Genomic DNA, 25,784 nt, shown 5'->3' with positions numbered 1-25,784 from the left:
TTTTTTTTTAACACAAAAGGACGTTTTTAGATTTACAAAAGCCAAAAGCTGAAGGAATTTATTACTGGAAGGCTTCGCTACAAGAAATGATAACTCCATTAGTAGAAGAAAAAATAATACAAGATGAAAACATGGACCGAATCAAAAAAATAAAGAGGACTTGAAATGGTACTCACTTTGGTAAATCTATGAGTATTACATTATTATTTCAATCACCCTAAAAGATGATGAACCAGAGTTAATTCATGGAGCAAATACTTCTTAAGCACCTATTAGATCACAGGCACTTATGGTGGGTATTGGGATACCACATCAGACAGCTGTGTGAAAACACCTTGAACGAACTATGTAAACACTGGATTCTAAAATAATATGCAATATATGTTCTTTACAACTTGTTTTATTGGAAATACAATTATAAACCACCAAATTTCAAGTTATTAACCAGTACTAATTTATAATCACTGTGTATTACAGCAAACTCAATGCTTCAGTGACTTCCCAATCTACCAAGAGATAAGAATTAATATGTACCGATGAACTTAGTTAGGACTTTTTAAATTGTTATTGGTTTAAGGAAAAGCTGTATTTACAATGATTTCCAGGCCAAGCATGGTGGCTCACTCCTATAATCCTAGCACTTTGGGAGGCCGAGGTGAGTGGATCACTTAAGGTCAGGAGTTTGAGACCAGCTTGGCCAACATGGCAAAACCCCGTCTCCACTAAGAAAACAGAAATTAGCCCGATGTGGTGGCACATGCCGATAATCCCAGCTACTCTAGAGACTGAGGCATAAGAATCCTTTGAACCTGGGAGGCAGAGTTGCAGTGAGCACTCCAGCCTGGGTGACACAGTGAGACCCTGTCTCAAGAAAAAAAAAAAAAAAGTAGATTTCCCTTTGCATGTACTTAGGGTCTCCAGTTGCTGAAAATTTCAAAAGAATTTTAAAATATACTTGAAAAAATTCTATATAGGCATTGATATAATTTTTACAATATTCAACAAATATTTTCTGAATTTACTATTTGTTTTCTAACCTGCCTATAAGGCAGTGGAGTACAGACATCACATTTTGGCTTGCTTTGAAGACCCCACATCTAACCATCACAGTGAATGCATGTAGGAAGTCTTGATGGGAGCATGTTCAACAAAAAGGCAGAGTTGTTCAGCAAGTGAGACTCAGGCTTTGGGGTTATATGAATCCACGTGTTATTTACTTCTTGACCACTTACTGGTTTTATGCCTGCGTTGGTTCCCTAGACCTGCCATAACCAAGAGTCACAAACTGGATGGCTTAAACTACAGAAGTTCTAGAGTCTGGAAGTGCAAAATTGAAGCATAGGCAGTTGTCATGCTTCCATCGAAGCCTCTAAGGAGGGCTCCTCTAGGGAGGGCTCCTCGTCGCCTCTCCCACCTTAGGGTAGCTCCAGGAGTTCCTTCACTTGTGGCTGCATCACTGTCATCCTGCCTTCGTCATCACCATACGGTGGTCTTCTCTCAGTGTCTTTACATGGTCTACCCTCTGTGTATCTCTGTCTCTGTATCCAATTTCCCTCTTATAAGGACACCTGTCATATTGGATTAAGGCTCATCCTCATGACCTCATCCTAACTTGACATCTGTAAACATCCTATTTCCAAATAAGGTGACAGTCACAGATACTAGGCGTTAGGACCTCAACATGTCTTTTGGGCGGGACAATTCAACCCATAAAAATGACCTCGAGCCAGGTCGTGATTCCCCTAGGCTTTGGGTCATCAATGAAATTGAAAAAAAAAAAAAAATCAGCAGCAATGATTGAATTATTTTGACAAGAAAATGAGATTGGGCTGTATCACTCTGAAGTGCTGGTTCTCTGCAGAGAAAGGAGTTTAATATTAGAAAGACTTTTTCCTTATTTAAGGTGGAAAAAATTGTAGTGGATGGGAGGGAAAGTGGAGGATGATGATGGAATGGGAGTGAGGAAAGTCATTTCACTTTTTTTTTTTTTTTTTTTTTGAGATGGAGTTTCGCTCTTTCTGTCCAGGCTGAAGTGCAATGACATGATCTTGGCTCACTGCAACCTCCACCTCCCAGGTTCAAGTGATTCTCCTGCCTCAGCCTCCCGAGTAGCTGGGATTATAGGCATGCACCACCATACCTGGCTAATTTTGTATTTTTAGTAGAGATGGGGTTTCTCCATGTTGGTCAGGCTGGTCTTGAACTCCCAACCTCAGGTGATTCGCCTGCCTTGACCTCCCAAAGTGCTGGGATTACAAGCGTAAGCCACCACGCCTGGCCCATTTCACTCTTAAGGTTCTACTGAAATTCCACAATGAAACGGAGATTTTTAATTAATTAATTTTTTTGAGACAGGGTCTCCCAGGCTGGAGTGCAGGACCTGTGATCATGGCTCACTGCAGCCTTGATTTCCCAGGCTCAAGCAATCCTCCCACCTCAGCTTCCCGGGTGGCGGAGACTACAGGCACGTACCATCATGCCCGGCTAATTTTTGTATTATTTGTAGAGACAAGGTATTGCCATGTTACCCAGGCTAGTCTTGAACTCCTGAGCTCAAGCGATCCACTCACCTAAATCTCACAGAGTACTGGGATTGCAAGCATGAGCCACCACACCAGGCTGAAACAAGATATTCTTAATCTGAGTTGGGGAATGTTAGCATTTCAGGTCTTTGAAGAAATTGAAATGCTACTAAATTAGAGCAGAATATGAGATAATATTGTATGAAAACTATAAATTTTATAAAATCAGATAATTCTTTATTACTGAGTGGTCTTAGCAAACCTATAAAAAGAATCTTACCTATCTACACAGTAAGCAAATACAACTAATATCTATGTTAACATGTCTAAATGAATTTTTTAATGTTTTGATATATCCCTTGATCCCAATAACATGATTTTTGCACAGAGAGAAAACACTTTTTTGAGTCTCCTGATCATCACTGTAGTAGCACTTTTACCTTTGGGATCATCTCAGAATTCACCTAATTCAAAGCTTCTGTGCAATTACATTGCCACATTTTCCCAATTTAGAAATTCTAATGGCCCCCAGTGGATATTTTCACAGGTTGAATTTCAGAGACAGCTTAACTATCACATGTTTTGTTCTAAATACTCTTATCCAACTTCCAATTTGCCAGTCAGTCACCAACGTACATTGCCTGAGAAAGCGCAAATGTGCTTCATGAACAGTGCGAGATTCTGACTCTAATACATTTAACCCCCAGGCTCACCGCTTGTGCACCTGTTAGAATTGCATATTCTTTCTGCTAATAGCTTTCAAACTATTTAGCAGGTGACAGCTACACCTAGAAGAACACATCCAGAAAAACATTAACAAGACACTGTAATGTGAAATGCCAGACACATTAAAATAGCCTGCTGTGAATAGGAGATGCAGGCTTTGCTCTCTGAAAGGCACAGTCCAAGGGGCTCAAGTTCAAAGGGGAAAAATTCTCTCCACGCTGCTGCATGAATAAATGAAACAAGAACATACCTGAAGGAAAAGTTCTGAGAGTAGGAAACGGACCCAGATTGCAGACCTGCTATCCTAAAAGACCGGTTTGTAGCAGGAATTTCCAGGAAGTTTGGAGAAATCTCTGAATTTTTGGGACTCATTTGCACCACTTGCTTAAGAATAAACATTGCCTTCTTTTCTGTGCCTTTTCCCATGCTGAGGTCTCTCTGGGGATCGGGGTTTGTTACTGAGACTTTGGCATTGCTGAGTTTTGTCTATGCTGTTTCCAGAATCCTTTTATGCTCATGTTGCATTTGTGCGTGTGATAGTGTAGTAGATGGGCAGCCAGGGCCAAACCAACATATTTATTTCAGTTTCTTCACCCATTTCAGAGACAGTATTTTATTTGGACAATGAGAAGTAAATAGAAACCAGGCAACTTTTTTGGAGCCACATTAATATGTTTTTTCTCATGAGGTTTCATTGTGAGTCTAATAACTGTGTAGAGATTCATGACTCCAGCAATTGGCTTCTGGAGATTTCTTTCAGTCTGATAGTGTAATTTGCCTGGCAGTCAGAACGATAGTTTGGGGTTTGAATGAAGCCTTCAATTACTTCTACCTGAAGACCTGATCTTCAATTCTACAGTGCTGATTAGTGTACATATCTTATCAGAACATTAGTGCTTAAAATTTACATTCATCACAGCAGTGCCCGGCTGTCCACAGGTTAAGAAGGGGAACGGAAGGCAAAGCTTAAAAACACTTATCTTGACTTTACTTGAGTCCACATCTCTCAACTGTCTTCCATGATTTTTTTTTTTTTTTTTTTTTTTTGAGACGGAGTCTCGCTCTGTCGCCCAGGCTGGAGTGCAGTGGCACGATCTTGGCTCACTGCAAGCTCCGCCTCCCGGGTTCACGCCATTCTCCTGCCTCAGCCTCCCGAGTAGCTGGGACTACAGGTGCCTGCCACCACGCCCAGCTAATTTTTTGTGTTTTTAGTAGAGACAGGGTTTCACAGCGTTAGCCAGGATGGTCTCGATCTCCTGACCCCCCGATCCACCCGCCTCGGCCTCCCAAAGTGCTGGCATTACAGGGGTGAACCACCGCACCCAGCCCTTCATGGTTTTCAATACATCCATCTGATTACTGATTTAAGTCCCACAATACATTATCCGTGGAGCTGCTGGAGGGATCACTTAGAAAAATAAATCAAGCATCATCTCTCCTCCTCTTAAAACCCTCCAGAGCCTTCTCCTTTTGATTAGAACAAAATTCAAACACCGGCCACAAGCTCCCAGGCCTCGGGGCATGACCTGACTTATTCTTTCATCTCGTATCACTGTCTTCCCCTTCGCTCCTTACGTCTCAGCACACTGACATCTTCATGTGAGCCAAGAACAATGAGTCATTTTAGACAGTGGTATTAGAACAAAACTGCAATGACAGCCCAGCTCCCCTCTCAGCACAGATGTCCTCTGGGCACAGGTACAACATTTTACTTTCTTTTTTCTCTTTTCTGACATGTTTCCTACTCTTGCACCTTACACAAATTTTCTAAATTCAGAATACAAGTGGAAGACAGCACGTAGCAAAATTGCCCTTGAAAACCTCTTAGAATAACTCTAAAGTGTATGGTCCACAGGGTTTTGTTGCATACATAAGATGTTCTCTGTAATAACTATGCCTCATAAGGGATGAAAGTTACCAAGATACAACAGAGAAAACAGAAAAGCTATCAGCAGACATTCGAAAAATCAAACCATTCTTCCTTTCGCATCACTATCAAATCTTCAGCTGTCAATGAGTGATGGTAAAAATTCCCAGGGGTCTCAGCCTGCTTTCAGGATTTATTTCTTTTCCTTTAACACCTTTAGAACTTAAGTACATGTTCATAGATTTCCTTGTTGTGAGTATTAAATGAGATCCCAGGGTAACACCTCACCCACGGATTAAGTATTCATTCCAGCTAATAAATGCACTTGTGATGTTGCAATACTCTCGATGGAAGATGCTCAGCACAGGGGGAGCAGGACGTTTGGGCCAAACATCAGGATTTTCAAAATAAAGTCACAGACCAAAATGCACATTTTCACAGGAATATCTGAAAACTTGTTCAATCATTCCTAATGCCCTTTAACCTTTTTAAAAACATAAAAAGAGGCAGGAGGATGGAACATGAGTTTCAAAAGAGAGGAGCTATTACCAGCAGGTGGCAGGAGTGCACCCGTGGTGATCCGCTGAACTCTAGCACAGTGACAGACAGAGGCAGTCCCTCACAGCACCAGCCGCTCCCGAGGTTGCGGTATGTGGCCCATCACCCAGATAAAAAGGAGGAGAAGGGAACTCCTGGGTTAGGGGAGACTCATCTCTCTGGGTGATGTTGTCCTGTAGCACAGTAGGGAGTCTCTGGGTCAGAGCCCTCCAAAAGGCAAGAGCCATTTGGGGGGCTTTAGAGCTCCTGAGTTTGGCTTATCTATGGCTAGCAGATGTTGGATGCAGTTTTGCAGAGTATACAAAGCTGGACGAGATGTTGCGCACATGTACCCTAGAACTTAAAGTATAAAAAAAAAAAAAAAGCTGGATGGCTCTAAATGGTTAAATACCAGCTTATGTGGGCTATGTTTGAAACAGCTGGATGTGTAAACATTTGAATCTGCTCTGGTATGCTTTTAAATGCTAATGCGTCCCAGCCTGCTGTGAAGATAGGTGCAACCTAGGGGCCAAAATCCAGACGCTATTGTAAAAAAATGGAGGAGACTGTAAAACAAACAACAACAACAACAACAACAACAAACAACTCTTCGATGAGATCTGTAGTTCCTAAGGTGAGGAGAAAGGGGAGATGCTACGTACTTTATTTGCTGCCTGGCAGACCACTTAAAGAGCTCAAAACAGGAAGACATCACGGATTGTGAGATGAGCCCTGCCCCAGAAATATGCAGGTCTTAAGGAGGCCTAGTCACCTGTCTGGTGGCAGAGCTGTCTGGGGGCTGCCCTGTGAGGAGAGACCTGGGTGCTCAGAGTGCCCCAAAACTAAGAAGGCCATGTATGCCTGTGCTCCAGGTGTGGCCAGGTCTAGGGAAGCCAGGTCTCTTATTGCCCACATAGAGAGACTTTTGAAAGTGAACAGGAGGATATTAATAATTATGCCAAGACACCAGAAATTGCCTGAGACAGTTTTGGGAAAACTGGAACGGATGTCCCCCTACTCATGCAGAATGTAAAAGCAACCTGGAGACTTTGTGAGTAAGCATCTATGTGGGGTGGCTGGCAGGATGAATAGAAGTAGGTGAGGAATTAGGGGGCAGTAAAAGCAAATTATTCCTAAACCAGAGGAATTATCACTGGGGTCCAGCAGGGAATCATTGGCAAATATGTGAAAGTACCCATAAGAGAAAGAGGCAACCTCTACTAAGGCTAGAGAGTAGAGCCAGCTTGGGAAGTTAGTGATACTTCTAGGATCTTTACTGTCCCCTCCCTCTTTTCTCTCTTGTTCAACCCCTGGAAGGTGTGAAACTGATGGACAGGCTGACGGAAGGGTGGGTGTGGGAGGAGAAGAAGTAAGAGAGAATGGTTCTCTTAATAAATGCTGAAAAACACACATCATTGACCAAAAAAATGTTGAGAAAATAAAAACAGTGGGTATAGACTTCAATCTTTTTCCTTTCTTTTCTTTTTTTTTTTTTTTAGACGGAGTCTCACTCTGTCACGCAGGCTGGAGTGCAGTGGTATGACGTTGGCTCACTGCAATCTCCACCTCCTGGGTTCAAACGATTCTCCTGCCTCAGCCTCCCGAGTAGCTGGGACTACAGGTGCCTGCCACCACGCCTGGCTAATTTTTGTATTTTTAGTAGAGATGGGGTTTCACCATGTTGGTTGGCCTGGCTGGTCTTGAACTCCTGACCTCGTGATCCATCCGCCTTGGCCTACCGAAGTGCTGGGATTACAGGCGTGAGCCACCGCGCCCCGCCATAGACTTCAATATTAAAAGCCAAAAGTTTACATAATGAGGGGACCCTAGAAGGACCTCCACTAGGATCATTAACAAAGCAAGAATGTGAATAATTTTCACTATTATTTCAGTGTTCTTGAGGAACTAGTTAGGGCAATTAGACAAAAGGAAACAATTTGTACATAAAGACTGAGATGAAGATATAAAACTCCATAGGCAGAGAACCTGATCACACATCCAGAGGATCAATGATAAAACTAACATACGGTGGCTCAAGCCTGTAATCCCAGCACTTTGGGAGGCCGAGACGGGCGGATCACGAGGTCAGGAGATCGAGACCATCCTGGCTAACACGGTGAAACCCCGTCTCTACTAAAAAAAAAAAATACAAAAAACTAGCCGGGCGAGGTGGCGGGCGCCTGTAGTCCCAGCTACTCGGGAGGCTGAGGCAGGAGAATGGCGTAAACCCGGGAGGCGGAGCTTGCAGTGAGCTGAGATCCGGTCCGGGCAACAGAGCGAGACTCCGCCTCAAGCAGGAGAATGGCGTAAACCCGGGAGGCGGAGCTTGCAGTGAGCTGAGATCCGGCCACTGCACTCCAGTCCAGGCAACAGAGCGAGACTCCGCCTCAAAAAAAAAAAAAACAAAAAAAACAAAAAAAAACAAAAAAAAAAAAGGCCGGGCGCGGTGGCTCAAGCCTGTAATCCCAGCACTTTGGGAGGCCGAGACGGGTGGATCACGAGGTCAGGAGATCGAGACCATCCTGGCTAACACGGTGAAACCCCGTCTCTACTAAAAAAATACAAAAAATTAGCCGGGCGATGTGGCGGGCGCCTGTAGTCCCAGCTACTCGGGAGGCTGAGGCGAGAGAATGGCATAAACCCGGGAGGCGGAGCTTGCAGTGAGCTGAGATCCGGCCACTGCACTCCAGCCTGGGCGACAGAGCGAGACTCCGTCTCAAAAAAAAAAAAAAAAACTAACATAAACGCTAAAGGATTTCAGCAAGAGAACAATGTACAACATTAACATACAAAAATCAATAACATTTATAGACACAAATATTCACCAGTTAGAAGATAAAATGAATCCATGGATCTCATTTATTACAGCAACAAGAAACAAACAATACATTTAAGAATAAATGCACCAGAAATGTTTGAAGCCAACAAGCAGAAAAGTATAAAACTCTCCTGAAGAATAGCTATGTTCTTCCTTGTTCTAGGTAGGGCATCTTTACATCATTGATGTTTCAATTCTTTCTGACTTAATGTATAACTTTAATGTGACCCCAATAAAAATTGTAATGAACATTTTCTTGGAGCTATACAAGCTGATATTAAAATGTATACAGCCAAAGAAATAAACCAGAATAACCAGGAAAGTACTGAAATGCAAGTCTGGAAGGGAACTAGTCATGCCAGGTACTAAATCAAAGAGGGCAGTGAGGAGCTGGCGCAGGGACAGCCTGATCAATGGGACAGGACAGGGAGTCTCAAAATAGCCATAACTGCATATAAATATCTAGTATGTGGTTACCACGGTATTCAATTCATGGGGGCAAAACAGAGACTTTTAAATAAATGGTGTTAGAATAAATTATAGTTATTTGTTCAAAGAGTTATAATTATATCCATTCCTTACACCATGCACCAGATAATCCTCCAAATGGATTAGACTGAAATGGAAAGAAAAAAAGGGTGAATTCCTACATCATCTGGGTCTAGGTAAAATCCTTTCAACTATAACCAAGTCCATATGTAACTGAAAAATTAAAAACTTGACTACATATATGTATATGTGTGTGTGTGTGTATATATATATATAAATATATATATATTTACTTTCATGGCAAAAATAATCCATTATGAGGAACATAAAAAGACAAATAATAAACAGGAAAAATATATTGAAACATATACTACAAACTTCAAAATCATAAAGACATTTTAAATAATGAGAAAAAATGTAACATGCTGTAGAAAATTTTGCAAAAATGATGACTGGACAACTCAGAAAGTGAAAAAATATCTCTTAACTGTATGTAAAGTGTTTAACTTCACACATACTAGGAAAAATTAAAATAAAAATTATTCAGAGATATATTCTACCCATCAGATTGACAAAAAGCCAAAAGCTTGACAGTAGACTCTTTTGACAAGGCTGTCAGGGGAAAAAAAAAAACTCTCCAACGCTGGTATCAAGAATGCAAATTACTTCACTCCAGAGAAAGAGTAATTGGCAGTTTCTAATAGAACTATGTATGCACTTATGTTTTGGCCTAGAAATGCCCCTTCTAGGAATTCATCCTAAAGACATGCATCTAATCATACAAAAAATACATCTGCACAGATTATGCATTGCGGCATGATTTGTAATTGCAAGATATTAGAAACTGCCTAAATATTCAAGTATAGGAGAGCAGTTGAATAAACTGGGCTATCTACTGCGGTTGGGTATTCTGCAGCTGTTAAAAAACATGCAGACTTTTTATTTTTTTAATGAACTCATATAGAATGCTGTCCAGGAGATGTTAACTTCAAAACAATTTAAAAGGTAAGTGCAAAAGAGGTTATAAATTATTCAGCTTTAAAAGGAAACGGTATTATGACAAATGCTACAACATGGTGGTAGCTTAAGGACATTATGCTAATTGACATAAGCCAGACACAAAAGGACACATATTGTATGATTATGCGCATATGAGGTACCTAGAATAAGCAAATTCCTAAGACAGAACACAATGGCGTTTTTCGGGGGCTGGGGAGAAGGGAGGAATGGGGTGCTATTGTTTAATGAGTACAGTGTTTCAATCCGGAATGATGAAAAGGTTCTGAAAATGGATGGGGGCGATGGTTGCAAACAATGTGAATGTAGTTATTGCCACAGAACTGTACACTTAAAAATAATTAAAATGATATATTTTGTTATGCATTTTACCACATTAAAAAATATATTAAAAAGAACTTATATAGCATGCTACATTTTATGTAAGATAAAAGAAAAAATAGGAGAATGTGCATATATCTGCATATATTTACAGAAATAATTACAGAAATGTATTAGGGCTCTCCAGAGAAGCACAATCAACAGGATATATCTGGATATATATATATATATATATTTATTTATTTTATTTTATTTTATTTTTGAGATGGAGTTACACTCTTGTTGCCCAGGCTGGAGTGCAACGGCACGATCTCGGCTCACCTCCACCTCCTGGGTTCAAGTGATTCTCCTGCCTCAGCCTATCGAGTCACTGGGATTACAGGTATGCGCCACCACACCTGGCTGATTTTGTATTTTAGTAGAGATGGGGTTTCTCCATGTTGGTCAGGCTGAACACCAGACCTCAGGTGATCTGACTGCCTCGGCCTCCCAAAGTGCTGGGATTACAGGCGTGAGCCACCACGCCCAACCTATATCTGGATATTTAAGAGAAGATTTATTATGGGAATTGGCTCATGCAGTTTTGGAGCTTAAGTCCCATCTGAAAGCTGGAGAACCAGGGAAGCCAGAGGTGTAGTTAAGGTTCAGTGGGGCTGAAGGCCTGGGAACTAGGGGAGAAGATAGTGTAACTTTCAATCTGAGGCCAAAGGGCTGGGAGGCAGAAGGAGGTCAGGGTGCAGGTGCAACACGTATCTGCTGGTGAGAGACTCTGTCTGAGTCCAAAGGACCAATACTAGGAGTTCCAATGTCCAAGAATAGAACAAAGATCTTCCAACTCAAAAAGACTGAATTCATGCTTCCTCCATCTTTTTGTTCTGTCTAGGCCCTCAGTGGATTATGTAATATCACCCCCATTGATGAGGGCAACTTTTCTTAGTCTGCTCATTCGAATGCAAATTTCTTCTGGAAATATCTTCACACATGTACCCAGCATAATGTTTACCAGCTATCTGGGGATCCCTTAGCACAGTCAAGCTGACACATAAAATTAACCATCTCGAGAAAGAATAAACCAGAAAATGAGCTGATTACCTAGGAGAAGTGGAGAGAATGAGGTAGAAGGAACATCATACATACTCAAAAATTAAAGTTAATGTCATATGTATTCCAAAGTAAAATTAAATCTATAGGAATGATGAAGGGAAAAACAACATTTCAAGCAGGCTAAAACAAATGAACCTATATCATTACAGGGAAACTGGGGGAAAGGGAGGGAAGGAAGAGGAGAGGAAGGACACATAGGAATCAAATTGAGCAAAACATTAACAATAAGTGAATCTGGGCAAAAATGTACAATTAGGATTTTTGTACATCATTTCTTTTTGAATATTTTTATTAATCCAAACTCTTTTCCTCATTAGAGAGGTAAAAAAGAAAAAAATTTAAAAGACCAACAACCAAAACAAAACAATACTGCGGAGACCCGGCTTCTGCTCTTGCTCTCAGCCTGGGGTTTCGCCTGGCAGCAGGGCGGCTTTGTGTCTGAAATCCTAGCAAGGCTTCTCTGATGACACCCGCCCACACTGCTACTGCAGGAGACCTCCACTTTTAGCAACGACTGTTATTACAGAACAATGCCTGGAGACATTTAGACTTCTAGAAATTTTGTTGTCTTTCTTTTGACAACTCAGCTCTCACCCTAAGAACAGGTGAGGCAAAGATTAGGAAACAAAGGAAATAAAAAGAAACCAAGAAAAAACAATCCAGATGCTTTCTTGAGCTTTTGCTCCATTTCTCTGCATAGATTACATCATTCACACGTCCAAATCAAAGTTACTTTAACCCAAAATAAATCAGTGAGTGATTTATGATTTTTTTGCATATGGAAAGAAACAATGTTTTTCTAAAATATGTCTTGTTTTCACTTTGTTCCACAATGCATTATGGTAATATTGCAATATGTCTTAATATCTACATTTTGAGCACCTACTTTGAACACTTTATGCACTTAATCTTCAGAATCGCCCTATACATTATATATTAGTATTACTATCCCATTTTATAGATAAAGAAACGGAAGCTAAAATATACCAACTACTTGTTCAAGGTCAAAAGCAAAAACCAGGAGTGTCTCATTTGGAAGACTACCTCTTCATCTACTGCACCATTTTCCCTTCCAACCATTTTAGTTAAAAGAAAAGAGCAATGTCTCATTAACTCAAGCCAGTTTCCACTTCTGCAGAACATTCTAGTTCTTTTGATTTGGGACATTCTGCATTTTTACCTAGATTTTGGTTCACAGAATTGCTCCCAAATAAAACTTTAAAATATTAACATTGTTTAGTTAAACAGAGTGAGATTAAAAGTGGATATAGTTTCACCAATGGAGAAAACAATGTTTATTATTGTAGACTTCTATTTTCTACTTCTTTCTTTCTGCCAATGCGTGAATGCCTGGACACACACACACACACACACACACACAACTGACCCACAGCTTGGCTCGACGTCATTAGACTCCTTTCTTCCACAAAGATCATACTGTTAAAATTAGAACTGAAGGTTTACATGAGCACAATTTCAAACTGAAAATAATGGGCTCCTTTGCACACCCATTAAATAAGAGCAAATATATGAAAACAGTGTCTTGAATTTTATAGGTGCTGGATAATTGTGAGCTGATCCCTCTGATCTTCTCCTGGTAGTTTCTCTACTTGGATGATGGTCAAGTTCTGATAATATTCTGAGGACAGAAGAATGGGTTTTGGGCCTGCAAATTCACCCACCCACACTGCCTCTCTCATCTACAGGAACCTTCCATGCTTTTTCCAAAATTGTGTCCCAAATAAAGAACAGCAAAAAAAAAAAAAAAAAAAAAAGTTTGTTTTTTATTTTGTTTTTTGCTTGTAAGGGCATCCAAATATTTTATCCAGGAATCATAATCACCATCAGTGCAATGAGGTATATATTTAAACTTCGGGCTGTGATAAATGACAACTGAGGTCATTTCAAGATGAGTCATCCCAAGTTGCCTGCAAATACAAATCTCAAGGTGCCACCTGGAAGGACTGTGCTGTCCAAACTGAGAGATGTGCTTTTAAAAGGCCAGTCAAGCTCCCATTCACTAATGAATCCATGCATTCGTGGATCTCCACAGGGGAATAAGTCACTCAAAGCACTCCACAGGCTAGGCTGCTCCAGCCACAAGAACGTTTTACTTAGAATTCCGATGCTAGACTTTCACTGAACCGTTAAAAATGGTACCAACAGTGTCGTGTGTCTCTAATAGAGCACAGAAGCAGCTGCTCCTCTTGGAAGGGACCCGCTTTCCAGTTGACCAGTAGTCACCATTCAGTATTGTCTTCCACAAGCTCACAAGTTCACTTCACTCATTGTTGTGTGTCACCCTCCTGGCTCATGGGGGCATGTGACCTATATTTCAATGCCTTACGAAACTCTGATGAACAAGCAGATTCCAGAAACACATACTTAACACATAGTATTTGCTAGGCATTCTGAGAAATAATAAAAAAGACCCCGCTCCTATGTAACAGGAAAGAAAGCTGACATGTATAAATTACAGCAATAGAAGATAAAAGTCAAAAAGAATGGCAAGAGAGACACAAAATTATTGAAAAAATTTTTTTTCACTAGATAGGAATATTGGGAAAAGATTCATGCATGCAGCGCCATGAAAATCAGGCCCTGAAAGATATACAGATTTTAGAGATGCAAGGAGAGAGAACAGATGCACAGACTGGAGGAAACAATCATGGAAACAATGACGAGGGCTGCTCAGGAAATACTGAGATGCTGCAGCTTTCAGAGACACAGTATATGGGAGAGACTGAAGGAAGGCAAGAGGGGGAAGCTGAGCTGGAACTGATGGTCAAGATCGTGAAATGCCATGCCAGTAGGTCCAATCTTATTCTATATGCAATGGGGAACATGGAGCTGGGTGTGACATGACCTGAGCTCTGTCTTAGAAAGGATTTTGTGGCAGAGAGGAGAGTAATTTAAAGGGAGACACAGATGGCCCAGAAAGAATGATTAGGAGATGATATTAGTTTCTTATCACTGCTGTACAAATGACCACAACCACAGTGGCTTAAAACACACTTATTGCTCTATCATGCTGGAGGTCATCATTCTCAACATGAAGGTGTCAGCAGGGCAGCACCCCTGCCAGGGCTCCAGGAGAGAAATTCTTTTCTTGCCTCTTCCGGCTTCTAGAGGCTATCTCCATTCCTTGGCTCGGAGTAACTTCCTCCATCTTCAAGGCCAGCAGAGTCAAATGTCTCCCTCTCTTCTTCTTTCTCCCTCTCCCTTCCTTTCACCTCTGCATCCACTGTCATATATGTGTCTTGTTTCTCATCCTCCTGTCTCCCTATTTTGATTATATTTAGCACTTGCTTGGATAATCCATAATAATTTCCCCATCTCGAAATCCTTACCTTCAGCACACCTGCAAAGTCTCTTGTGCCAGGAGACAGGTCCCATGGATTAGGATGTAGATACTGCTGGGGGCCAAAGATTTTGTCTCCAGAGACAAAAGCCACAGACCAGAACGAGGCAGTGCTATCTGCAGTAAGGCAAAAACAGTACGCACAGGGATGGGGCTCAGCCCCGCTGCCTCCTCGCCCTCTGTTCTGTACCTAGAGGTAGACAGAGGAGATGAGGGCTCACAGTTGTGTATACTGTATCCAACAGGACTCTGGTTAAAAATAGCAGGAACACCACTCGAATGCCTTCAGCAACACGTGGTCATTAATCATCTATTAATCAGCTCACAGTTGATGAATGAATCAATCAGAATGAATCTGTTGTCACTGGGAAGACTAGGGTTAGCGCATCCCTTGGTTCTTTGATTAGACTATCAGCAAGCTTGTCTCCTCTCTCAGTGTGTCTTTCCTTGTATGGGCTTCATTCTCAAGCACACCCTCTCCATTGGTGATATTTAGGAGCTGCGTATCTTCACTGACACCGCTCCACCACCCCAACAGAGAGGTGCCACATTCTTCCCAACAATCTCAATAGAAGGCTCCTGCTGAGCCTCACTGGGTAAACTTAGGGCACGTGCCCATCTCTGACCTAATCAGTCTTATCAGCAGGAGAGAATCTGCTGACTGGCCAGGTCTGTCACAAGCTCACTCCTGAAGCAGGGAGGTGGCGAAGAATCACCCACTATTTACAGGCGCTGCTTAGAGGAGGAAAGACATTCTCAGTAGAACATTATAGTGCTGTCATCTGAAGAGGAAAGGAAAGGAAGCCATAACAGCAGATATCTACTTATTGGACAACAGAAGAAACAAAACAAGATAAAGCCCTTCCCAAGGGTTCTTTTCTGGGCGCTCAATTCTAATTCTCTTCCACCTGTCTGTGCCTAAATAGAGAGGGAAGCCTTAGGCACATCCGGTGGTCTTGTGCCTGCATCCCACTGCCTTGTTTGGGATTACAGTTTCCTGTTAGCCTATTTAATTATCTCAGTTCATAGGCTTTCGGCAGGAGTTTAAAATAAATTTACAACTGAGCACTTTCATTCCAGCCAAGCCACAAGGCCTGTTGACAACTCTTTAATTGAAAAAGTGTTTTCAATTTTCAAAGAGACCTGGGATTATATTAAAAAATGATCCGGCTCTTCTGTCATTGCCATTACGCTGTATCACCAGACAGGTCCATAAACATTGATTTGACGTTAAAAATGTTTGATACTGTTGGCCAGGAGCTACATTATTCATATACAAACAAATACATACTTATATCAATAATGTATACAAATAGATTTCTTCCTCTAAATTATATTTAGTGACTTAGGAGTTGGTCCATAAGACACATTCGGTAATAAAAAAATTTTAATGTTGCTGTTAAGGATGTGAGGACACAGTTTGGTCAATGACGGTGTGCCCATTAAATGACATATTATTCAGCAGTTAAAAAGCCACTTCCCAAAGCTTACCAGAAAATGTTTCTGAGCTATATTTTATACTTAAAATGCTGATAAATATGAAAGTAGATGTATTAATATATCACAAGGCTCAAAGTTAACATGTCGAAAAGGATGTAAAATGAACATTGTTCTACCACTCCTGTCATTTGGCCCCTTAGTTCCTCGCCCAAACAATTGTTTCCTTTTTGTGTGTGTCCTAACAATGTGTTTACATAAGCAAATGTATTTATACGTGTGTGTATTTATGGGTACATACATTTAAATATGTATGTGTATTTGTATGTTATAAAATTATATTTACATAGACAAAGGTGACCTTAAGACAACACACAGCTTTGCCCTGTGCAGGTCCACTTACAAGCGAGTTTTTTTCAATAAATATATTACAAAATGATTTGGAGATTTTCAGCAAGCTGGAAAAACTCACAAGCCACGTCACCAAAAAATAGCAAAACAAAATGTGAAAAAGTTAGGTATGTCATGAATCCATAAAATATACATATATACCAGTCTATTTATGTGTTAATCAACTGTGGATGTTATCAGTAAGGCTGTCGGTCAACAGAAGGCTGTTGGTAGCTAGGTTCTGAAAGAGTTGAAAATTACATGCAGATTTATTGCCATGTGGGGAGTTGGTGCTTCTGACCCCTGCACTGGTCAAGGATCACCTGTATCAGTATGAGTAGTTACATGTGTGTGCATTCGGAAATACTATGGTAATAGAAGAAAAGGAAAGTGTGGAAGAACAGATACGATAGGTTCCAATTTGTGTGAAAGAGGAAAAATCTAAATATATGTGGGTGTGTAGATATAGTTGCTATTTAGAAGGACAAACAGGAATGGCATAAGACAGAAAAAAATAGTTTCAGCTGTTTACATTTTGCAATTTTTTTAAATGTCTGTTACTTGCACATATGAAAGTTTTAATGAAAAATCTATTTTTCAGGGCTTTGATATTCATGACATTTCTTCCACTTATAAACACACAGTGTCTTTCTCCTTCCTAGAGTCTGGCTGGCCTGGAATGTGCCATGACTGTAGAATACAATAGGAGGGAGACTGTACCAGCTCCAAGCCAGCTTTTCTGATACCTACAGCTTCTGGTTCCTCTAGAGGAGAAGTCAGCCACTAGGTAAGAAGTCAACGCACACTGAGGCTGCCATGCAGGGAGAAAGCCTAAGCTAGCCTGGTGGGGAGGCCACATGGTGGACAACCGAGGAACCCAGTGGACAGGGCAAATTGAGACCCCAGACATGAAACCAGCTGAGTCATCCCAGTCCTTTGTATGATCACAGCCATGGCTCCCATTATTATGGCTCAAAGATGGTCCATATCCCCTCTCCCCTGAGCAAATTCTCACCCAAAGAATCATGAGGAACTAAAATGATTGTTCTTTCACATTACTATGGTTAGAGGTGGTTAGTTACATTACAACAGACAACTGAAGCAAGCATGCAGAACCTTACTTTCCGGAAATTAAGAAGGACAGTGCAGGGTTTGTGTGGATGAGAAGCAAACACAAGTATTTATGTCACCTTTGTGGCTGAGAAGTATTGCAGGTGCAATTTTAAAAGCCCCATGGATAAACAGCTCATGTAGGTCCAAGTCCAGGCTTTGAATGCCCTATGGTTCCCTTACTGGAAGCACCAGCCTCAAAGTGAATAAAGCAAATGTACTGATCACCCTGTATGCCATTGGGTGACATGGAAGGTTTTAACAAGAGAGCATCTCCTCTACCTCACTGTGAACTAAAGAAAGACAAATCACGACTCCTTGGAACTTCATTTTCCCCTAGTATGGAGACGTTCTTATCCTGGGACAACACCAATGTTTTATTGAAAGCATCAAATAAGATAACTCTGGGTGAAAGTGTTTTATACACTGTAAAGTGTGGTACAGACCTGGTGACTTTCCATATCCTATTTTGAAGAAAAAACAATTATTCAGACCTTGAATTACAGCAGAACTAACAAATAGGAGGCAGGCTGGCATAAGACCTAAGATTGTGTGTGGCACAGAGCAACTGTCTGGGCTGACACCTTGGCTTTTCTATTTATTTCCCATGTGGCCTGAAGAATGTGACTTTATTTCTCTGTCCCTTACTTTGCTTATCTATAAAATAAGGATGTTAATACTCACCTCTCACGGTGCCATAAAACTTACATAAGCAAAAACCTTTGAAGTGCTTCAAACGACGTCTGGCACATAGCAAGTGTGTTGCTGCTATTTTGATTATAATAATAATGTAAAACTTTCCATATCTTTATGTTCTTCCAAACACTTTGTTTTGATGAGAGAGTGGTTGAGTCAGAACATTTGAAACTTGGAATGACCTTACTATTGATTCATCTAACCCAACCCTCTCCCAGTATCATCAATAGCCTCATCAATTGTCCCTCACGCTTGCACATTTTCTGAAATGGGAACTCACTATCTCCCTGGTAGCCTCTATCCTTGTTGTGGAGCTCTGATAATTTGCTTCAAGTAAGTGTCCAACGCTGAAGTTGCTGAGTCAGATGGCACATTCACTTACAAGCCTTTCAATTCTAATTCCCAATGTGTCCTTAAGAAAAGTGATATTCATATACAGTACCACTCCTAAAGTGACCAACTCAACACGACCTGAAGAAAGGAGAGTTGTATTAAAAGCCACTTTCCAGTTTGAGCAACAAAACAGTAACTATTCCTCGTTCCTATTTTATATTCATTACAGAACTAATGAAGCTGAGTATTTTTTCTCAAATGTTGACTGCCTTACTTTTTCCATTTTGACTTGCCTGTTAATGTCCTTTATCTATTTATTTGATGCATTTGCTTTTATCTTGATTAATTTATAAATTCCCTGCCTTAGGCCTACTCATTCTTTGTTAGAAAGTTTGAAAATAGTTTCCCCAACATGTCATTTACATTTTAGTTTTGATTTTGGTCTAATGTGATAAACAGATATTTTAAACCGTTTTGTAGCTATTTTTTATGGTTTACTCTTTAGCTTGTATGATACAAAGGTCTTCCTTGTCTATATATCATACCAATAGTCACTTCCTTGTTTTTCTCTGCTCATTATAAGTGAATTCATTTTGACACGACAACTAATGCATTTTGTGGCACTAAAGCCCATAAGGTTATCCTTCTCTCATTCCAATAAGACCAGGGGATATTCATTGCTTCACAAAGGAAGGGCAGTTAAAAGGGAAATAAGACATGGAAATATGGGAGTGTGTGTTGCTGAGAAGGGTCCCACTTTCAGCCATCTATCTTCCCTCAACAATCCTCAGCCTTCACCTGGTATGTCTCAGGACAGGAACAGAGTCCTGCTGCCTTTCCCAGGGAATGTCATGGAGGGGTGCCAAGGCTTCAATAATTTGTTCTAAAAATGTCTTTGGAGAAAGACGTCATGATGTGTTTTTAGTTAGTTGCGCCTGAGACAGCTACAGACTTTAATCTCAAGTGCAGGGACTGGAGCAGCCAAATATTTTTCATAAGAAAAATGGGCAAGAAATGACTGCAAGAAAGCCCAGGAGGTAGATGCTTTCTCATCAAGGCAAAGACTGAATCCTTGGCACTGTCTAAGCTGTCACATAATATATAGACATAAGTCCTGTACCATTACCAGAGACACAGGGATGACTGAAAAAACTTAAAATTAAAAAAAAAAAAAAAAAGATTAAAAGAGCCCCATCACATCAACACCTAGATGTCAGCCTTGTGAGACCGAACAGAGAACCTGGTCATGTGTGCCTTGACTTCTGGCCCCCAGAACCATGAGCTTATAAATTGTAAGCCTCTAAATTTATGGTAAGATTTTAGGCAGCATAGAAAACTAATATGTAGGAGTTATTTGATAATGGCTTGACAAGTTGAGGAAGCATTTGCTGTACATCTCACATGAGCTACTTTAGTAGAGCAATACCCAGCACTGTCTGATCTCTCTCTCTGTCTTTCTCTTTCTCGAACACACACACACACACACACATAATTGATGCAATGCGTGTGTGATGTAACTCCATTACAGAAAAAGAAGGTCTGCCTATTTAGAAGCAAGCCCACCTGGAATCCAGATGTTGATTTCTAATACCATTCTCCCATGAAAAGAACCCTGGTTTCCTGGGAAAATGACCGATTCTAGAACTGAGACAGAGAATACACAAAATGAGGCTGGAGCATCTTGTACGAGAAAGTAAGAAAGTCCTCAAAAGAAAAAAAAAATCATTGTTGGGGGTATGCAAAGGTACAAACTGAAAGAGCTCTCAGCAGCCAATGCTAGACAAATTCATGCAACAAAATAAATAAAATATTTTTGGGTAACCCAAAGTACAAAGAAAATATTCATGAGACATCTTGACATAAATGCTTAAATCAATCAATAGAAGAGAAGAAACAAGTCTCTTGTGCAAAATAATTCCAAGTAATTTATGTAGATTTTCTGCCCTCAAGGAGGTTCAGCATAACTCATCAGTCCTTCAGTGAGCACTGGACCTAAATAACCATAGCCATGATGACACGTCAGGACAGTTAGTTCTTTTTCAACCTCATTTGGCAAGAGCCCAAATTGTTCTCATCTGTTTCCCATGGCTTTATGGAGTAAAAAAATAAAATTCTAAATATGAGTTTCTTCTCTGCCATCACTAGTAGAATCACTAATAGATACCCTATTTACCCCTATACGCAATGCTTCGAAGAGGGTTTTTCCCTGGGAGCTTCGATGGTAGGGAATTTCATTCTCACCATTTTACAATCCAGGAAAGTAAGGTGTGGGTTAGTGACACTCGTTGCAAGGTAACTCAGATATGAAGTAGCTGATCTGTGGTTTTCTGGTGGAGGGCAGACCTACCTGTCCCCAGTTGCTCCCCACATGGGTTAGGATACTGAGACCAGCGTTGAGATTGTTGATCCAAAAATGCACCTAAAATGTATGTAACGGTTTATTAATCACAAAATGGGACTTTTGGGGGACAGCAGGATTGTTCCTGGTACCAATGGAGCCCATAGCTTGAGTGGGGCAGAGGGTGGCGGATAGAGGGAGGGCAGCCTTGCCTCTGATTGCTAATGGGAGGCTGGCTGGGTGGGCTCCAGTGCACAGGTCCTGGCTTGCATGGCTCAACTCCCTACAGTGCTGAGGGAGGTGATGCTGGATTTTCTTACCGGGGCAGGTGAGGGGTGGGGCTTGAAAGGGGTCAGGGGCCAACCATGAGCCGAGATCACGCCACTGTACTCCAGCCTGGGCGACAGGGCGAGACTCCATCTCAAAAAAAAAAAAAAAAAATGGTATCAGACTCTGTATCACAGCAGTGATGTAGAATATTAAACTCAGCTCTTGGGACTCCGAAACCACTAGGGGGTTTCTACCCCACAGCAGCTGCCATATACAACACGGTCATGGAGATGCACACAGACCACATGCAGGCAACGTCTTGCACTTTGAATATTACTCACCACTGTGATTCCTGGGCTGCATCACTCCTCACTAGTGAGCCTGTCTCCTAGACACACTGGAGATGAGCAAAGTCCCTATATTGTAGGACTGTCCTGAGAAGTAAATGAGACAAAATAACAGAGATGCTTAACTTAGAGCCTACTGTGTTGTAAATGAATAAACATGGAACTCAGTTAATTATTATTCACTCAACAGCATCAGTCTATTTTCCTACCCACAGGGTTCTACATCCAACCTCAGGCAAAGGTGCAAGTCATGGGGTCTTCCCAGTGAGTAGAATGGCCTGATGGAGGTGTCAACTCTACTCCATGGCTGGGGAATGTGGATGAGTAATTTGCTTAGCAGGACTTTACTGAACATTTTGTGTTTGTTTTGTTTTGTTTTGTTTTTGTAATTGTGTGTGCCAGGCAGCGTTCTAGGTGCCACAGACACAGCGTGAATCAAGATAGGCAAGATTCCTGCCTTGTGCAGTGTACATCCAAGTGGGACGAGTCAGTGATGCCCATGTTCACAAATAAATAAGCAAGGTGGCTTAAAACAATATCAGTTTGGGCCGGGCGCGGTGGCTCAAGCCTGTAATCCCAGCACTTTGGGAGGCCGAGACGGGCGGATCACGAGGTCAGGAGATCGAGACCATCCTGGCTAACATGGTGAAACCCCGTCTCTACTAAAAATACAAAAAAAAAAAACTAGCCGGGCGAGGTGGCGGGCACCTGTAGTCCCAGCTACTTGGGAGGCTGAGGCAAGAGAATGGCGTGAACCCGGGAGGCGGAGCTTGCAGTGAGCCGAGATTGCGCCACTGCACTCCAGCCTGGGCGACAGAGCGAGACTCCGCCTCAAAAAAAAAAAAAAAAAAAAACAATATCAGTTTGCTGTCTTATACTTTTAGAGGTCAGAGTCTAGAAATTGGTCTGTGTGGCTGAAATGAAGCTATCAGCAGGGCTGTGTTCCTATTGCAGGCTCCAGGGGAACGTCTACTCCTGGCTCTGTGTTCCTGTTGGAGGCTCCAGAGGACAGCCTACTCCTAGCTGTCTTTTCCAGTTTCCAGAGGCCACCTGCAGTCCTTTCCTTAGGTCCCTCTGCCAGCAATCCTGACACTCCAACCTCTGCTGTTGTGGTCGCCTCTCCTCTGACTCTGACCCTCAATCCTTCTCCTTATTAGAAAACATGATTACACGGGACTCACACAGATAATTTTGGGTAATCTCCCAATTCAAGGCACTGAATCACATCTGCAAAGTCCCTTTTACAAAGTAACATGTTCACCAGCTCCAGGGATTAGCATATGGACCTTTTCTTAGGAGGCCCTACTACACTTGCGTATTGCACAACTTTGTATATTAAACCAATGAAAAATGAGTTCAAATCAAAGAGCACACATTCAAACGGCCTACAGTCACCAGGAAGATCAGATACATGGGTCAAAAGGAAGAGGCATAGCAATGGAAATTCACATTAATTTGCTCAAACTGCCGTAACAAAGCCCCACAGACTGGGTGGCTTCAACAGCATAAATGCATTTCCTCACAGTTCTGGAGGCTGGAAGATCTGAGATCAAGGTGTCTGTAGGGTGGCTTTCTTCTGAGGCCTCTCTCCTTGGCTTGTAGGTGGCCGTCTTCTCCCTGTGTCCTCACATAGCCTACTCAGTGTCTGTGCCCTAATCTCCTTTTCCTTCTTTTTTCTTTTTCTTTTCTTTCTTTCTTTTTCTTTTTCTTTTTTTTTTTTGAGATGGAGTCTCACTCTGTTGTCTGGGCTGGAGTGCAGTGGTGCAATCTCGGCTCACTACAACCTCCGCCTCTGAGGTTCAAGTGATTCTCCTGCCTCAGCCTCCAGAGTTTACAGGCACCTGCGATCACACCCAGCTTTTTTTTTTTTTTTTTTTTTTTTGGATTTTTAGTAGAGATGGGGTTTCACCATGTTGGCCAGGCTGGTCTCAAACGCCTGACCTCAGGTGATGCACTGGCCTCAGCCTCCCAAACTGCTGGGGTTACAGGTGTGAGCCACCGTGTCTGGTCCTAATCTCCGCTTCTTATAAAGACACCAGTCAGATTGGATTAGGACCTACCATAACAACCTCATTTTTACTAAATTATGACTGCTCTAAAGATCCTATCTCCACATACAGTTGCATTCTGATGTCCCGAAGGTGAGAAGTTGAATATACGTATTATGAGCGCACACAATCCAGCTCATGACAGAACCCAGAGCAGCAGAGTGGGCTGTAGTGACAGGAGGAGTAACTGCTCTGTCTAAGGGGGCGACAGCTCTAGCCAGGGGTCACCCCATAGAAATGTGGGCTCCTGAGACATAATAGTCTCCTGGATTTTCAACAGAAGTCCAATGAAAGTTTTCATTTTGTTTGTTTTGTGTATGTTCTTGTTTACTGTTTAAATAAGCCATCCTGGATTAACAACCTTCATACCCAGATTCTCTCTTACCCCTCTGGACACGCTGTGGGAGAAGGGAGGGGGCTTCTCTTCTCCTGCTTTGTCTCACCTCCCTTCCATCCAGACTGGTGATGAGTTATGGAGGGAGAAGACAGAAGATGTAACAAAGAGGCTACCTGTCTAGGTCTGACATGAGATGGTGTAGGTACTCTCTGGGCAGGGCACGTGTTGAAAGGAGCTGTTTTTGCAAAACATCTCCATCCAAAAAAAGGAGTATGAGGGTACCACCCTTGATTCGTCCAGCTCCTGCATTGGACTTTGACTTCCATGAGGGCAGCACAGAGGTTGACTTTTGACTCTAACCCCTGTACAAGGCCAAGCCACAGACACAAGTCAGTAGATACCTGTTAAATTTATGAATTAAGTCAAAGAAATGCCTTGGAAAGAGAAATATGTTCTACCAGGAAATAACCCTGAGAAACCTTGCAGGTCTGCAAGTGCGCTGAGGCTGCAGGGCCTCTAGGACTTCAGTCAAAGCACCCAGATGAGTGGGCGGCACCCTCTGCCTGCTGTATTTTGATGACAATGAGAAGGATGATCTCAGTTTCCTCTCTGAGCAAGAGAAACATAGATTTTAAAGGATCCGGCAATCTGTGTTGAGAAACCACCTACGAATGACTTGTTTTCATTGGTCTATATAGGAGTATCAAGAGCTCTTCCATTTCTTCCATAATTTCATCAGGATCCACTAATGAGAAAGACAGCTGAACCAAGAGATGGGAATTGCTGTCAACAAAATCAGAGAAAAGGAAAAGCTCTTTGATTTACTCACATTTTGTCCTTCCTTTTTCTGCAGTCTTATTTGAATGGGGAAAGCTAGCTAATGACTATTTCAATTCTGCCAAAACATGAGAATGATGCCAAAATCCAACCGACAATATATTAACAAGATACAACTCTAAGGAAAGGTTGGCAGCACAATTACATGCACAAAGAGTAAACAAATGCTAGCCTTTCTGTCTAATTGTCACATGAGACGACATTCCACAGTTTCAGGCACATGCAAGTTACTTCAGGAACCAAAGTCCACTAAGGAAGAGTGGGGATTTGTGATGTAATAGGAAACATTTCCAAGCCTTCATTACAGAGCAAGGGAAAACTGAGACTCCTCAAGCATCATGAAATGAGATCTTCCCCGAGTCTAAGAAGAGCCCACTAGAGAGGTATTATAGGTGTTTATGCGTCTCTAGGATGCCAGGCAGGATTCAGGCTATAACCCCGGAGGCTGGTGAGGAACCTACAAAAACAGGAGCCCTCAGAGCTGGGGCCAGCTCCTTCCCCATGACTTTCTCCAGGTAAATCCTCTGTGCACCTAAGGCCTGAAAGGCTCACAATAGGGTTAAAATAAAATCTCTCTTTCAGTGACAAGGTTGAATCTTCAAATGCCTGGTGATGCCTAAAACATACACAAACTGATTTGCAAGTAAGCACAAGTTAGCATGAACAGCCACTGCAGACCCCAACACAGTACAATAAAGAATATTTCTGCTTCTGAAACAAAGGTGGGAAGTGGATTTCCTGCACTAACAAATTAGTTACTACGTGTTCATCCAGAGAACCAGACCCACCAAGAGCCACTGGCTGCAGGCCTAAGCATTCTCTGGATCTGTTTTAATGCAAATGAAATCTATCTTTTTTATTTTAAAAACAACATTGGAG

The 25,784-nt window shown here is 41.7% G+C and overlaps 1 long non-coding RNA gene across 4 annotated transcripts in view; it reads right to left on the bottom strand.

Moving 5' to 3' along the window:
• LOC117089188 overlaps window positions 1-25,784 on the bottom strand; it is a 78,200-nt gene that overhangs the window by 16,461 nt on the left and 35,955 nt on the right. For 2 of the 4 annotated variants that reach the window (XR_004439495.1, XR_004439493.1), the window contains 2 exons: window positions 21,678-21,770; window positions 19,924-21,147 (listed from right to left, as the gene is read on the bottom strand). This is a non-coding gene — a long non-coding RNA (uncharacterized LOC117089188). Of the gene's footprint in view, window positions 1-19,923; window positions 21,148-21,677; window positions 21,771-25,784 lie in introns of those variants that run through there. The other 2 variants (XR_004439496.1, XR_004439494.1) reach the window with 2 other exon arrangements.

Source organism: Trachypithecus francoisi, unplaced genomic scaffold, assembly GCF_009764315.1.
Source record: "Trachypithecus francoisi isolate TF-2019V2 unplaced genomic scaffold, Tfra_2.0 Lachesis_group11, whole genome shotgun sequence".
NCBI lineage: Eukaryota > Metazoa > Chordata > Mammalia > Primates > Cercopithecidae > Trachypithecus > Trachypithecus francoisi.
This window is presented reverse-complemented; position numbering and strand designations above follow the sequence as displayed.